The sequence below is a fragment of the Caretta caretta genome, chromosome 2 (assembly GCF_965140235.1).
Source record: "Caretta caretta isolate rCarCar2 chromosome 2, rCarCar1.hap1, whole genome shotgun sequence".
Lineage (NCBI taxonomy): Eukaryota > Metazoa > Chordata > Testudines > Cheloniidae > Caretta > Caretta caretta.
In genome coordinates, this window is record NC_134207.1 from 78,541,855 (window position 1) to 78,559,369 (window position 17,515).

The following is a 17,515-nucleotide window of genomic DNA, read 5'->3' on the forward strand; positions in this document are numbered from 1 at the left end:
TATTTTCCACTGCATGCATCCGATGAAGTGAGCTGTAGCTCACGAAAGCTTATGCTCAAATAAATTTGTTAGTCTCTAAGGTGCCACAAGTACTCCTGTTCTTTTTGAGAATTAACAGATACATAGATGAACATGATGTTGCGGAAGAGTCAAGATGGGTTTTGTAAAGGCAAATCATGCCTCACCAATCTATTAGAATTTTTTGAGGAGATCAACAAACAGCTGGTCAAGGGTGATTCAATGGATATAGTGTATTTAGATTTTCAGAAAGCCTTTGACAAGGTCCCTCATCAAAGGCTCTTAAGCAAACTAAACAATCATGGGATAAGAGGGAAGGCCCTCTTATGGATCAGTAACTGGTTAAAATGTAAGAAACAATGGGTAGAAATAAATGGTCAGTTTTCACAGTGTGATGAGTTAAGTAGAGGAGTCCCCCCAAGGATCTGTACAGGGACAAGTGCTGTTCAACATATTCATAAATGATCTGGAAAAAGTGACATGGCAAAGTTTGCCAATTCTACTTAATTAGTCAATATAGTTAAGTCCAAAGCAAACTGCAAAGAGTTACAGAGGAATATCACAACACTGGATGACCAGGAAACTAAGGGTATGTCTACAGTACGGAATAAGGTCGAACTTATAGAAGTCGTTTTTTTTAGAAATCGGTTTTATATATTCCAGTGTGTGTGTCCTCACAGAAAATGCTCTAAGTGCATTAAGTGCATTAACTCGGCGGAGCGCTTCCACAGTACCGAGGCTAGAGTCGACTTCCGGAGCGTTGCACTGTGGGTAGCTATCCCACAGTTCCCGCAGTCTCCGCTGCCCATTGAAATTCTGGGTTGAGATCCCAATGCCTGATGGGGCTAAAACATTGTCGCGGGTGGTTCTGGGTACATATCGTCAGGCCCCCGTTCCCTCCCTCCCTCCATGAAAGCAAGGGCAGACAATCGTTTCACGCCTTTTTTCCTGAGTTACCTGTGCAGACGCCATACCATGGCAAGCATGGAGCCCGCTCAGGTAACCATCACCCTATGACTCCTGGGTGCTGGCAGACACGGTACGGCATTGCTACACAGTAGCAGCAACCCCTTGCCTTGTGGCAGCAGACGGTACAGTACGACTGGTAGCCGTCATCGTCATGTCCGAGGTGCTCCTGGCCACGTCGGCTGGGAGCGCCTGGGCAGACATGGGCGCAGGGACTAAATTTGGAGTGACTTGACCAGATCATTCTCTTTAGTCCTGCAGTCAGTCCTATTGAACCGTCTTATGGTGAGCAGGCAGGCGATACAGATTGCTAGCAGTCATACTGTACCATCTTCTGCCAGGCAGGCAAGAGATGAGGATTGCTAGCAGTCGTATTGTATCATCTTCTGCCTGGCAGGCAAGAGATGAGGATGGCTAGCAGTCGTACTGTACCATCTTCTGCCGAGCAGCCATGAGATGTGGATGGCATGCAGTCCTTCTGCACCGTCTGCTGCCAGCCAAAGATGTATAAAGATAGATGGAGTGGATCAAAACAAGAAATAGACCAGATTTGTTTTGTACTCATTTGCTTCCCCCCCCCTCCCCCGTCTAGGGGACTCATTCCTCTAGGTCACACTGCAGTCACTCACAGAGAAGGTGCAGCGAGGTAAATCTAGCCATGTATCAATCAGAGGCCAGCCTAACCCCCTTGTTCCAATAAGAACGATAACTTAGGTGCACCATTTCCTATTGGAACCCTCCGTGAAGTCCTGCCTGAAATACTCCTTGATGTAAAGACACCCCCTTTGTAGATTTTAGCTCCCTGAAGCCAACCCTGTAAGCCATGTCCTCAGTCGCCCCTCCCTGCGTCAGAGCAACGGCAAACAATCGGGCATCTGAGAGTGCTGTCCAGAGCAGTCACAATGGAGCACTCTGATGGGGCTAAAACATTGTCGCGGGTGGTTCTGGGTACGTAACGTCAGGCCCCCGTTCCCTCCCTCCCTCCGTGAAAGCAAGGGCAGACAATCGTTTCGCGCCTTTTTTCCTGAGTTACCTGTGCAGACGCCATACCACGGAAAGCATGGAGACCGCTCAGGTAACCGTCACCCTATGTCTCCTGGGTGCTGGCAGACGTGGTACGGCATTGCTACACAGTAGCAGCAACCCATTGCCTTCTGGCTGCAGACGGTGCAGTATGACTGGTAGTCGTCCTCGTCATGTCCGAGGTGCTCCTGGCCACGTCGGCTGGGAGCGCCTGGGCAGACATGGGCGCAGGGACTAAATTTGGAGTGACTTGACCAGGTCATTCTCTTTAGTCCTGCAGTCAGTCCTATTGAACCGTCTTATGGTGAGCAGGCAGGCGGTACGGATTGCTAGCAGTCGTACTGTACCATCTTCTGCCGAGCAGCCATGAGATGAGGATGGCTAGCAGTCGTACTGTACCATCTTCTGCCGAGCAGCCATGAGATGAGGATGGCTAGCAGTCGTACTGTACCATCTTCTGCCTGGCAGGCAAGAGATGAGGATGGCTAGCAGTCGTACTGTACCATCTTCTGCCGAGCAGCCATGAGATGTGGATGGCATGCAGTCCTTCTGCACCGTCTGCTGCCAGCCAAAGATGTAAAAGATAGATGGAGTGGATCAAAACAAGAAATAGACCAGATTTGTTTTGTACTCATTTGCTTCCCCTCTCCCCTGTCTAGGGGACTCATTCCTCTAGGTCACACTGCAGTCACTCACAGAGAAGGTGCAGCGAGGTAAATCTAGCCATGTATCAATCAGAGGCCAGCCTAACCCCCTTGTTCCAATAAGAACGATAACTTAGGTGCACCATTTCTTATTGGAACCCTCCGTGAAGTCCTGCCTGAAATACTCCTTGATGTAAAGCCACCCCCTTTGTTGATTTTAGCTCCCTGAAGCCAACCCTGTAAGCCGTGTCCTCAGTCGCCCCTCCCTCCATCAGAGCAATGGCAGACAATCGTTCCGCGCCTTTTTTCTGTGCGGACGCCATACCAAGGCAAGCATGGAGGCCGCTCAGCTCACTTTGGCAATTAGGAGCACATTAAACACCACACGCATTATCCAGCAGTATATGCAGCACTGGAACCTGGCAAAGCGATACCGGGCGAGGAGGCGACGTCAGCGCGGTCACGTGAGTGATCAAGACAGGGACACAGATTTCTCTGAAAGCATGGGCCCTGCCAATGCATGCATCATGGTGCTAATGGGGCAGGTTCATGCTGTGGAACGCCAATTCTGGGCTCGGGAAACAAGCACAGACTGGTGGGACCGCATAGTGTTGCAGGTCTGGGACGATTCCCAGTGGCTGCGAAACTTTCGCATGCGTAAGGGCACTTTCATGGAACTTTGTGACTTGCTTTCCCCTGCCCTGAAGCGCATGAATACCAAGATGAGAGCAGCCCTCACAGTTGAGAAGCGAGTGGTGATAGCCCTGTGGAAGCTTGCAACGCCAGACAGCTACCGGTCAGTTGGGAATCAATTTGGAGTGGGCAAATCTACTGTGGGGGCTGCTGTGATGCAAGTAGCCCACGCAATCAAAGATCTGCTGATATCAAGGGTAGTGACCCTGGGAAATGTGCAGGTCATAGTGGATGGCTTTGCTGCAATGGGATTCCCTAACTGTGGTGGGGCCATAGACGGAACCCATATCCCTATCTTGGCACCGGAGCACCAAGCCGCCGAGTACATAAACCGCAAGGGGTACTTTTCGATAGTGCTGCAAGCTCTGGTGGATCACAAGGGACATTTCACCAACATCAACGTGGGATGGCCGGGAAAGGTACATGACGCTCGCATCTTCAGGAACTCTGGTCTGTTTCAAAAGCTGCAGGAAGGGACTTTATTCCCAGACCAGAAAATAACTGTTGGGGATGTTGAAATGCCTATATGTATCCTTGGGGACCCAGCCTACCCCTTAATGCCATGGCTCATGAAGCCGTACACAGGCAGCCTGGACAGTAGTCAGGAGCTGTTCAACTACAGGCTGAGCAATTGCAGAATAGTGGTAGAATGTGCATTTGGGCGTTTAAAAGCAAGCTGGCGCAGTTTACTGACTCGCTTAGACCTCAGCGAAACCAATATTCCCACTGTTATTACTGCTTGCTGTGTGCTCCACAATATCTGTGAGAGTAAGGGGGAGACGTTTACGGTGGGGTGGGAGGTTGAGGCAAATTGCCTGGCTGCTGGTTACGCGCAGCCAGACACCAGGGCAGTTAGAAGAGCACAGGAGGGCGCGGTACGCATCAGAGAAGCTTTGAAAACCAGTTTCGTGACTGGCCAGGCTACGGTGTGAAAGTTCTGTTTGTTTCTCCTTGATGAAACCCCCCGCCCCTTGGTTCACTCTACTTCCCTGTAAGCTAACCACCCGTCCCTCCTCCCGTCAATCACCGCTTGCAGAGGCAATAAAGTCATTGTTGCTTCACATTCATGCATTCTTTATTCATTCATCACACAAATAGGGGGATGACTACCAAGGTAGCCCAGGAGGGGTGGTGGAGGAGGGAAGGAAAATGCCACACAGCACTTTAAGCACAGCACTTTAAAAGTTTACAACTTTAAAATTTATTGAATGACAGCCTTCTTTTTTTTGGGCAATCCTCTGTGGTGAGGTGGCTGGTTGGCCGGAGGCCCCCCCACCGCGTTCTTGGGCGTCTGGGTGTGGAGGCTATGGAACTTGGGGAGGAGGGCGGTTGGTTACTCAGGGGCTGCAGTGGCAGTCTGTGCTCCAGCTGCCTTTGCTGCAGCTCAACCATACACTGGAGCACACTGGTTTGGTCCGCCAGCAGCCTCAGCATTGAATCCTGCCTCCTCTCATCACGCTGCCGCCACATTTGAGCTTCAGCCCTCTCTTCAGCCCGCCACTTACTCTCTTCAGCCCGCCACCTCTCCTCCCGGTCATTTTGTGCTTTCCTGCACTCTGACATTATTTGCCTCCACGCATTCGTCTGTGCTCTGTCAGTGTGGGAGGACAGCATGAGCTCGGAGAACATTTCATCGCGAGTGCATTTTTTTTTCTTTCTAAGCTTCACTAGCCTCTGGGAAGGAGAAGATCCTGTGATCATTGAAACACATGCAGCTGGTGGAGAAAGAAAAAGGGACAGCGGTATTTAAAAAGACACATTTTATAAATCAGTGGCTACACTCTTTCAGGGTAATCTTTGCTGTTAATATTACATACATAGCACATGTGCTTTCGTTACAAGGTCGCGTTTTGCCTCCCCCCACCGCGTGGCTACCCCCTCAACCCTTCCCCCCCCCCCGTGGCTAACAGCGGGGAACATTTCTGTTTAGCCACAGGCAAACAGCCCAGCAGGAATGGGCTCCTCTGACTGTCCCCTGAAGAAAAGCACCCTATTTCAACCAGGTGACCATGAATTATATCTCACTCTCCTGAGGATAACACAGAGAGATAAAGAACGGATGTTGTTTGAATGCCAGCAAACATACACTGCAATGCTTTGTTCTACAATGATTCCCGAGTACGTGTTACTGGCCTGGAGTGGTAAAGTGTCCTACCATTAAGGACACAATAAGGCTGCCCTCCCCAGAAACCTTTTGCAAAGGCTTTAGGAGTACATCTAGGAGAACCGCGAATGCCAGGGCAAAGTAATCCTTTCACATGCTTGCTTTTAAACCATGTATAGTATTTTAAAAGGTACACTCACCAGAGGTCCCTTCTCCGCCTGCTGGGTCCAGGAGGCAGCCTTGGGTGGGTTCGGGGGGTACTGGCTCCAGGTCCAGGGTGAGAAACAGTTCCTGGCTGTCAGGAAAACTGGTTTCTCCGCTTGCTTGCTGTGAGCTATCTACAACCTCATCATCATCATCATCTTCTTCGTCCCCAAAACCTGCTTCCGTATTGCCTCCATCTCCATTGAAGGAGTCAAACAACACGGCTGGGGTAGTGGTGGCTGAACCCCCTAAAATGGCATGCAGCTCATCATAGAAGCGGCATGTTTGGGGCTCTGACCCGGAGCGGCCGTTCGCCTCTCTGGTTTTCTGGTAGGCTTGCCTCAGCTCCTTCAGTTTCACGCGGCACTGCTTCGGGTCCCTGTTATGGCCTCTGTCCTTCATGCCCTGGGAGATTTTGACAAAGGTTTTGGCATTTCGAAAACTGGAACAGCGTTCTGATAGCACGGATTCCTCTCCCCATACAGCAATCAGATCCCGTACCTCCCATTTAGTCCATGCTGGAGCTCTTTTGCGATTCTGGGACTCCATCATGGTCACCTCTGCTGATGAGCTCTGCATGGTCACCTGCAGCTTGCCACACTGGCCAAACAGGAAATGATATTCAAAAGTTCGCGGTTCTTTTCCTGTCTACCTGGCCAGTGCATCTGAGTTGAGAGTGCTGTCCAGAGCGGTCACAATGGAGCACTCTGGGATAGCTCCCGGAGGCCAATACCATCGAATTGTGTCCACAGTACCCCAAATTCGAGCCGGCAACATCGATTTAAGCGCTAATCCACTTGTCAGGGGTGGAGTAAGGAAATCGATTTTAAGAGCCCTTTAAGTCGAAATAAAGGGCTTCATTGTGTGGATGGGTGCAGGTTTACATCGATTTAACGCTGCTAAATTCGACCTAAAGTCCTAGTGTAGACCAGGGCTAAATAGCAGATGAAGCATAGTGTTGATAAATGGAAAGCAATGCACATTGGGGAACATAAACTCAACTATACATAGAAAATAATGGTGTCTAAATTAGCTGTTACCACTCGAGAAAGAGATCTTGGAGTCACTGTGGATAGTTCTCTGAAAATATCTGTTCAACATGCAGCAGCAGTCAGCAAAGGTAACAGAATGTTAGGAACCATCAGGAAAGGAATAGATATTATCATAGAAAATAGAAAATATCATAATGCCACTATATAAATCCATGGTGTGCCCAACACATTGAATACTGTATGCAGTTCTGGTCAACCTATCTCAAATATATATATATTAGAATTGGAAAAGGTACAGAGAAAGGCATCAAAAATTATTAGGAGTATGGAACAGCTTCCGTATGAGGGGAAAATTAAAAGATGGGCTGTCCAGCTTGGAAAAAAAACATGACTAAGAGGGAATATGAAATTTATAAAGTCTATAAGATCATGAATTATTTACCCTATCACACAACATATAAACCAGGGCTCACCTAGTGAAATGAATAGGCAGGAAGTTTAAAACAAACATAAGAAACAACTTCTTCACACAATTCACAGTCAATCTGTGAATCTTGCTGCCAGGGGATGTTGTGAAGGCCAAAAGTATGCCTGGGATCTGCACCAGCAAATTGTTTTAAGGTGTAGCATTGTGTAGACCATGTTACAGTGGTCTAATCTTGAAGCAACAATGGCCTGGATAACAATGGCAAGGTCCTCCCCAGAAAGCAAAGGTCACAACTTCCTGGAGGAGATGGTATAAAGCTGGCAGGGTTACTATTGTAATATAATAATCAAACAGGATTTAGAATCACCCCAAAATTGCAAATTCGGGTAACTAATACAGGATGCATTCTCATGATCAGTGCTTAGCTGGATTTCATGGTGGAAAATGGAGAGAGCTGTTATTGTGAGCCTGCAGTTAGATAAGGTTGTTTTCCCAAGGCCACAGTTTAAAGTTATTTTCTCTTTCAGGTTTATTCATGACAAAAATATTCCTCCTTTCTTCCTGCTAATGATTGCTACATTTCCTATTATTTTCCTGGCTGTAATGTTATATATTTCCAGGGGTTTTTTTGTGTGTGTCTTTTTTTATATTTATTGAGACAAAATAACCTAGATTAATCGGATCTGTGGGTTTTGTTTCATTAATATCCATGTGTGTGTGTTGCAGAAAATAATTTTGAAGTAAATATGCATGATTGTTTAATTCCAGGGTAATAACCTATGCATCATCTGGAAGAGGGTTGAGTGTACATAGGTTATTATTATGACCCCTGGAGCTGCATTAATTTAGCAATTTTTTCAAAAGTGTGTGTTTGCATTAACAATCAAATCATTTTTTCTTCTTCGCTGACTTGCTTTTGTTTTGGAATTGCACTCCCTCTGTTTTTGTATAACGAAGAGGGTCCATTCATGCACTGAGTGAAAAGGTGCAGTGAGTCATCAAAGTGGGGTAATTTTACAAAGAAAAGGTTGTTGTGTAATAATTTGTTAAAAAGTTGGAAATAATTGGAAGAAATGCGCTGAACACTTTATAAATATGGCACGTGGGGTAAAAGAATTGTTATTATTTTGGAAATTAATCTCATTTTTTGATTGTGCATTGACAATTATGTGACTAGAACTTGTCAGTTCGATGTGTAACAATGCTTGAATAGCTTGTTTAATCAAAAAAACATTTGATTGTTTAAACCCAGACTAAATAACCGTTTCAGTGCTGCCTCACTCATAGTATGTGTTTTAGGAGCAGGATTTTGATATCGTCTTGTATTGGTTTTTAAAAAGTGATACCAACATTATCATTACATAAGGATAATAGAGCAGCCATTAAAGGGACAGTCATGTCATGTGGAAAAAGCCAAATACTGAGGACAGAACAGAATCCAGAGGAAGAATTCCAGGTAGTTTTCTACCCAGAGCTCCCTGGTAAGCCGAAGAAGCACACCCATGGCTACCCCCTTTCAAGCAGTGCAGTATATACCTTTCAAGTGTACTGGGCCCACTCCATTAGAATCAATGGGTTAAGTGCACCCCTGAGAGCATTCCTTTGTGCTCCCTAGTTCAGGGACAGTTGTATGACAGAGCACAAAGTAAAAAGAGACTCTTTGAGCACTCCTCCATCATGCCTTTGCCTGCGATAGGAGCCATACAATCTGGCCCAAATGAGTGTAGGAGAGATATTCAAAGGGAATTGGGGAATCAAGCATCCAATTCCCATTGGCTTTCACTGGGAGCTGATTGTGTAATTGCTCTTTGTACCTCAGAAAATCTCCTTCTGGAGTATGCATACATACACGATATAGACCCAATCTATCTCCTATCTGTCTCTCACCCTATCAAAATTCCTTTCGACTTCAAACTGGAACACAACTGGAGAAGCAGCAGGCCCTACTGTACAATGGACTAGACTGAGTCTATGTGAGGTTCTTTTTCCAAGTCCAAAAGGTCATTGTAATGGCACAAGATGTCCAAACAAGATCAGGAGGAGCTTTCAGCTTTTCCTTTACTGGGACCCATGAATTCCAGCCCTTCGATGGGTATGTCTTTCTCCTTAATAGCTTTCTGCACGCAGAGCTGGTAGCACTTGAATTGCTGCACGCAGGGGTCCCCCGCGTTCTTCCCCTTGAGGAACTTCTTGGCGAACCAGTGGTTAAAGCACTGGTCATACTCGTGCTTCAGCTCTGTGCACGCCTCCCCCACGCTGTTCATGACGGAGCCTGGTCATGTGGCCTGTTCCTGCAACTATTAATCACATTTGACTTCACTATTCCCTTGCTATGATGAGACTACTTGCATGAGAAAGCCAACCCTTCCAGGAATAATCATGACTTGGGCAAATACTCTCATCCAATGTGGTGGGACCACTCGTGTGTAGGAGGGAGCATGATTTGGCCTATCAGGTATACTTCACAACTAATACACATATAATGTAAAAGCAGGAAGAGTAGTAACTGAGAGAGGGGCAGGTTTCAGTCACACATCCTAACACATAGCGATGTGTTAGTTAACAACAATTGTTAAATTTTATCAGTTGTCTCAATAACATTTACAAAGTCAAAGAGAAGAATGTTCAGACAAAACTAAATTCCCTGGGACCTACCAATGTGGTTGCAGGCTACCTTCTGGCTATCCCATATCCGGATAGCCCTCAGTGCAACTGGGGAATGAGATCCTCTCTGGAACTGGGAGCAGAGCTGAAGGAAGGGAGAAGATGGAGCCAAGAAACAGGAGTTTTCCATGGCATTCAAATCTTGGCACGTTTCTGTTTAGAAATCTACCCAGTAGTTGCTATTAGTTGAACTCCTGCTCTTCATTTTCAACCCATCTATCTTTCAATGCTTTACTTCTCTGGGAGCTGCCAGTAGGATATCATGGATGTACTGCTCCGAGCATTCTATAGCAATAGTTCCAGACATTATTGTTTGGCTCGTAGTGGTACAACTGCAGTCTTATGTTTGGAATTCTTTAACATTTTCACACGTTCTGTTAAGCATACATCCAAGCTTTGAAGTGAATCCAACTCAAAGCTTAGGGTTTTTTGGACGTTCAATAATATTTTAAAAGATGTATTTTTAGAAATAATTAAATTAAATATTTTGTATCTGAATTTCTATACTTCCTGGGTGTGGCCAAAACCAGAAATGGAAGTATATATTTATGCATGAAAGGTTGTTTGTGTGGTGTTTCTAGCACGTTAGAAAGGAGGAGTGAGTATTAGAAATTTTCCAAGATAATCTGTTTTCAGTTTGCGAATTTGAGGATATTTGCACCAACACTGCACCACTGAAAATTAAAATTATATCCAACTTCTCTAGTGCTGAAGCCAGCATAAGATCATAGAAGGGGGAGATTTGTTACTGCTCCAGTTTTGAAACAGAGATGGGAATATAGTGATCTGCTGGAGGTGCTAGTGGAGGACCCATGGAAAACAGCAGCGAGGAAGAAAAGTAGAGTCAGAGCCACTGAGGATTTTGAGAGGAAGAGAAGATGGGTGGCCTACTGGTTAGGGCACTAACATAGGATTTGGGAGACTTGAATAGAAGTCACTGCTCTGCCACAGACTTCCTGTGTGACCTTGGGCAAGTCATTTAGCCTCTTCATGCCTCAGTTCCCCATCTGTAATATGGGAAAAATAGCACTTCTCTACCTTACTGGAGTGGTGTGAGGATAAATGAATTAAAGAATGTGAGGAACTCAGTTACTAGAGAAATGGGTGCCATATAAATACCTTAGATAGATTGTTGTGGATAGAAGGGAAGCAGAGAAAGCTTCCAGCCTTGTCCTCCCTAATGCCACCTCAGTGATGGAGAAAAGCAGGAAGGAACTTTGAAAAACTTTCATGATCAAGCAGGCTTGAGTGTTTTTTCCCAGCCAAAAAACAGAACAGCTGGTTAAACTGCACCAGAACACGTCACTTTTTACACTAGCGGTCTGCTCCCGTTCAGCACCAGTAGAGCCACATTGGCATAAAACTGGTGCAAAAACAGGTAGCATAGACAACCCCTCATTGAGAAATATCTGGTAAACGGGAAGCAGACAAAATGGGTGAAGAAACTAGTGAGGAAAGAGGTGAAAAGCTAATGGGGGGGGGGGGAGAAGAGCAGACACCAGGAACTCAGGGTAAAACAGGAAGGCTCCAGAAAAAGAATTGGGCAGAATCAGGAGGTACTGGTGTATCACAGGCTAATGGAAGTGTCCAGGCTATAGGAACTAGTGGCCAGTACCAGACTGTACATAGACTAAAGGATACAATATTTGTGGAAGGCTCCCTGTTACTATATAGGCAGCATGTCACTTCATCAATAAGATAGAGAACCATAATATATTCCCCTTTTCTCCTCTCTAATTTCAGGATCAAGCATAAGGTGCTTTCCTGATGATTTTTTCCTGGATCCACTTGAATAATGTTTCCATTCTTAGTGTAATAATGTTGCTTATATATTTTCTCATTTCACAAAATGTCAGGAATCCAGTATTGCTTGAGTTGGTGGGGTTTTTGTTGTTGTTGTTGTTTATTTTTGTTTTGTTGTTAAAAAAATTCTTAACACTTTTTGTGCAATTCTGACAGCATGTAGGCTGTTAAAATATATTAATACCATGAAACTGTGTGGGCTTTCACAATTTGCTCCCTCTAATCCCCTTCAAAAGTAATCAACCTTAGATTCAAAGTGGATACAACAGATTTTCCATGAGATCCAGAGCTTTCACAAAATAAAATAAATAAATATAATCTGGCACTTATTCTGATCTCAGTTTCACCAGTGTAAACAAACAGTAACTCCAGTGAAGTCAATAGAAATGCACCTATATAAAACCAGTATAGATGAGATCAGGCTCCCTTTTTCATTTTGGTACAGAGAAATAAATTGAATGGCCTTCCCTGCATCCTTTAAACTTTCCTTTGTTCTCATGATCCTAAATTAATTTCAGGTAAAATAAGACATCTTCCAAATGGATTATTTTTTAACCTTTGTTATTAAAACCATTTTCTGTTGGGATCACCTGTTCAGCTATTAATGAGTCATAATTTATGATCAGTTTTGCCTTTCACAAATTGATAGTTGAAACCAGAAGTTCTCAGTCCAGCTACAGCTCAAGAAAAGCTAAGGGCTAAATAGATTTGTCAGCACAAATATTACAAATTGAACACTACAACCTTACCTCCCTTCTAGGAAGGAAAGAATGTGATTACATATGGAATCCTGATGGCCATTGTTTCCTTGGCACCATCAAAGCCAAGTTACACACACCAAGATCCTATTTGGTAAGGGCAGACAATGGCGGAATGTTTAGGCTTAATTATATGCATTTGCTCAAATCACAGGAAATTGGTTCCAGTATTACTCAACATTTCTACCCCACTGGACAGTTTTGTTCACCATAAGGACTTTACAAAGTATCTTTGACCACCCTCAGTCTTTTGTTGCCAGCATCTACAGAGAAATCAAAATAAACTGGCTGGCCTTATTTCTCATTTGCACTAAGTCCCCCTTTATCCCACTCTAGGAATGTGAATGTAATTCACAATTATTTTAAATCTCATGTATACTGTCAGAGCAGAGTGAAGGGGCCCTGAGAATGCATGAGAATTGGGCCAGGACAATTATTTTGTTACCCTTCTGGCTATGTAGTCAAACTTCTTGACGTACTGAATTTATGAATATTTGGTATGAAGCTAACATATGCATAACTTGATCTGACGTTCAATGGCAATGTTCTGAAATATATGTTCAGAAAAAACATTCAAATTTGTAGCCATAAACTTTTCTTCCAGAAGAGCTTTGGGAGCATGTTATCAGGAAACACCATGTGATGCCATTTCAAATGGGCGTGGTAGTTTTATTTATCTGCAGGCCTGATTTTCAGCGATGATGAATACCCACAGATTCTAGCCACTTTAGTTTGTGGTTGAGGACACTCAGCATTTCTGAAAACTAAGCACTGACCAAATAGCAGTTAGATCTTGGAGAAAGGGTGATGGCCAGCTATGATGTACTTTGTAATGGTCAAGCCTATCATCAGTAACATTCATTCTGACAGAATCTCTGTCTCTGATGGAAAATGCTTTCTTAGGTGTAGTAGATGCTGCCTTCACGTTATAACCACACAAACAAAACATTATGTGGTTCCAAGAAAATACCATTTCATACATTGGCAAATGTAATGATACCAAATCAACTTCTCACATATCTTTATTTCACATTCATGACACGGAGCTCAATAATAACAATGTGTTTTATAATCAGTCAGTCAGACAAACAAAAACGTATTGCATCAATAAAGTCCAAATTGTCAGTTGTAATACATTTTGACTTTAAAAAACCCACCTGTTTCATTATAGCAGACCTTTTTATTTATAATTGCCAGCATTATGATTGCCTTGGAATTCTCATACAGCAAACAATCATTTTTCCTTTGCTTTTAAAAGTGATACTTACTATGCTTGTGAGCCTTAAGGAAGGTTAATTAAAGTCAATAGAGAAATTTTAAAAAGGGGAAATATTAGGTTGACATGCTCCCTTCCTACTCCAGAAATCAGTGAACGAGAGAAGATAAAGAAATAGCAGTGAGAAGAAATAGGTTGTTTACTAATTATGCTGTGGGCTTTCTTGCTAATGGCTCTATTCTCAATCTACACTGAATCAAGTAATGTGCATGGGGCTTATTATTATGCAGATGAATCAGCAGGGGCACATCTGTAACTGTGCATAACTGCCAAACAGCTGTTTGATTGCACATATTCTATGGAGCCAGCAACAGCCAGAGTTTTTAGGGAACTGCCCACCTTAGAGAGACAGGAAAGGAGGGGGGTAGAATATGAATGAACAAACTGTACAAGACTTCACTGTCAAACCAGTTCTAGCCTTAAATATTTGGGCCTAGATTCTCAGCAGAACCCAATTCCATGGGGTGTAGATGGGGGTGAAGGGACTGCAGAGGAGCTAGGTGTGACTCCCTAATGCTGGGGTTCAGGCATAATTTTGAGCAGCCTCAGGATTGCTTTAAAGTATTTCAGTTGCTTAGCGCCACCAGGGGCTGATACGCCAGCCAAGAATAGCCAGAATGCAGTAGCATTCCTGCCAGTCTGCTCATCTTCTCCTTGCCACTGACATGCGCACTGTGCTTTGGGCTGCCTGAGTTGCAGCTGAGTAGGGGCTGGCTACATCTCCCTACACTATCTGGGAGAATGTTCAGCTGAGGAAATTCATCAGTTTTGCAAGAAAGGAATTAAATTTTGCAGCACTGTATCTTGTCATACCAATAAACTAAACATGAAATAGATTGGGGAGAGTGAGAGGCGTAAGGGAAAGGGAACAGGTTTCAGTCACACTAATCCTCTTTCGCCGTAAGCTCAGTGGCTGGACCAAAGCTGCTCTTTATTTTCATCTTGCTAACTATGATCTTAACCCTGCTGTCACTGAAAATATGCACATCTACTTCAATGTGACGCAGGCCCCTCTATCGCCTTTAGATCATCTGGGCCAAAATCTGCTCTCAATCTGGAGTAACTCCCAAGGTGCCAACAGACTTGCTCCAGATGTATACTAGTGTAAATTAAGAGAGTTTGGACAGCAATCCTGTCCCACAACTTGTGTGTTTGGGCTAATGTTCAGGTTTGAAAAATATATCAGGTGATCTGTTCAATAGCAACTTGATGCTGATGGTTGAGGTGATGGTCAGGTGAGATTTTTTTTTTAAGAGCTACCGCTTTGGTATTTAAAAGATGTTATTGTACAAGTAGATAATATTTTGCAGAAGTTGATCATTTCTCCAAGGAGCTAAAAAATGTAAAAGCATTTTGAACTCAAACAAGCTGACATGCATCATCAGTTGCACCCTGAAAGCTTTTCCCACCATGTTGCTTTGTTCAGGGTATGTACTAATTTTTCAGCACTAATACTTACACAGAGCACAACACTGCTTGAATTATTCATTGCAGAGACATTTATCCAAAAGATTTAGCCCTTTTCTTTTATTGTGAATCATTCCCCTGATTTCTACAAATGAATTCATTATCTGTAAGTATTTGCAGAATATTATGGACAAATACATTTGCAAACTGTTCACTAGAGTTGTGAAGGGAAAGTTCATTCCATTTCACAGAGGATTTAGATATTTCAAAATTTGGTTTCATTCCAAATTAGAGGGAAAATCAAAAATTTCAAAAAGTTCCATTTTCTCCCCCAAATGGAAAGCCCTGTGGTCCATGACTCAGATACACTTTTTATGGCTAGCTGCTCTAAAGTCACAGACTCTGGAAGATTTGAAGTCCCTTTGGATGACTGCCCCAGAGCCAGGGATCCTGGAAGCTCTGGGATTGGCAATGCTGGAGCAGTCCATTTGGCTGGCCGCTGTGGGGCCATGGACCCTGGAAGCCTGAGCTCTCCAATAGCCCACTAGGTCAGCTACTGTGGAGTTTCTATAGGCAGGTTTCTATTGGAATCTGTCAGGCATGTCTTGAAGGCTTCCAAGCAGAATGTGCCTGATTTGCAAACTAACTCCATGGAACATTTTGATTTTGGTGAATCAGCAACTTCTGACCAAAAAACCCCCTGTTTCCTGGAATTTTTCTGACTAACTCCACTCTTCATTCTGATTGGTCACCTAGGTCAGATAGTATAGTTTCTGATCACTTACTAGATGACTGGAACTTTTTAAACAGGAGAATAAGAAATAGTGAAGTATGAGTGACATGTTCTGGTGCAAAATTTTGCACATATAATCAATCATGCAAATCAGGCACACTCTGCTTGGAAGCCTTCAAGACATGCCTGACAGATTCCAATAGAAACCTGGCTGGTTTCCTGTCAGCTCACCAGCTCAACTCCACAGTAGCTGACCTAGTGGGCTATTGGAGAGCGCAGGCTTCCAGGGTCCATGGCCCCACAGCCAAGAATTCCCTAATGCAGGGGGAACATTAAGGGGCTAGTTACACCCACTTTAGGGCAACTTTGTTCCACCAGAACAATAGAAAGCAACTGGAATAAGACTTAGGATCTGGTTCCATATCAGAAGATGATTTTGACTCACATCAGATAGGCACAGTTAGTATTCTAATGGTTATAGCATTGACTCAAGACACCGGAAGTTGATTCTTAAGTTAGTTACCTAAGAAATCTCATTCTTCTAGCAGCTTGCTAGCAGAAGGAAGAAAAACCATGAACTTTAGAAAGTTTCCAATAATACAAAATTGTAACTTTCCACCTCTGGTTATGATTCAGTGCTACTGATGCCCTGATCTACTGCATGAGGTGGTTTCTTTGCCTGAACAATTCTCTAGTGAGTCAACACAGGCTAGAGCAGCAGAGGAAATATCAGCAATATCATGCCTCACTAACTCGGCTTTAGTTGATACTACAGATGCAGAAAGGAAATTCAGAGTTAAAGGCTGACACGTCTGTCATTAATTCACACCATGTTGTCAAGTGAACATAGCACAAGTGGTACCGTACATATGTCATGCAATTACCTGAGATCTTTCCCCTACCTATTAATTATTCATTGTTGTTGTTATTGACCTGCCGTGTAACCGTGGACAAGTTACTTCACCACCTCCCTGTGCTTCTCTCCCTCTGCCCCCACCCATGTCTGTCTTATCTAGCTAGTTTATAAGCAGAGCAAGAGCTGTCTTTCAGACCTGGTCTGTATCAGTATAACTATTTTGATTAGGGGGTAACTTTTTAAAAAATGTGATTTTGATTCCCACATAGCAGTAAGATATACAACAATTTTTATACCAATATCCTGTGTCCACACTAGGAGGGCTGTACTGCTTTGACTATATTGGTATAGTTAAAGCAGAACAACGTTTGTGTGTAGACTCCGTTTTGCTATGTAATATAGCGCTTACCACAGTGGGGCCTCTAGGCACCACTGCAATACAAAAAATAAATAATAATCATTGTTATGAATAAAGTTCATTGTTAGGCACCCTGTACATTTATGACATTATATAAAAACATAGCAACACATACTCCCTGACTTACAGAGCAACTTGTACCGAGCCACGAAGGAGTGTTTGTGCTAACCATGAATTTCTATAGTATTGCTTATATATAGCTGTTTAAATGCATATTTCCGTTGCTATGGAATAGTAATGGAGATTTTAGAAGAGTAAAAAAAATCCGTCCTAGAGGTTTATGAGAGCTGACTGGTCCATTGGAGCCATTATGGTTTATCATGTATTTAAGACCATCTAAAATATGAATTATTGATAGACTCCAAGGAGCAATGAGGCTTTATCATATAAATATTTATTCAGTGACTTTCAGAATGGGTATTACTGACCCCATATAGACCATAATGGCGCCAAGTGGTCTATTATGTAACATATTGAGACATTTTCCTTATCCCAACTATTAGCCAAATGGCTTGGAAGTATATATAAA

At 43.7% G+C, this 17,515-nt stretch overlaps 1 pseudogene; it reads right to left on the reverse strand.

Annotated features, from left to right (window-relative positions):
• Positions 1-9,057: 9,057 nt before the first annotated feature.
• Positions 9,058-9,335, reverse strand: LOC125632397 (TP53-regulated inhibitor of apoptosis 1 pseudogene; annotated as a pseudogene).
• Between the last annotated feature and the right edge of the window lie 8,180 nt (positions 9,336-17,515).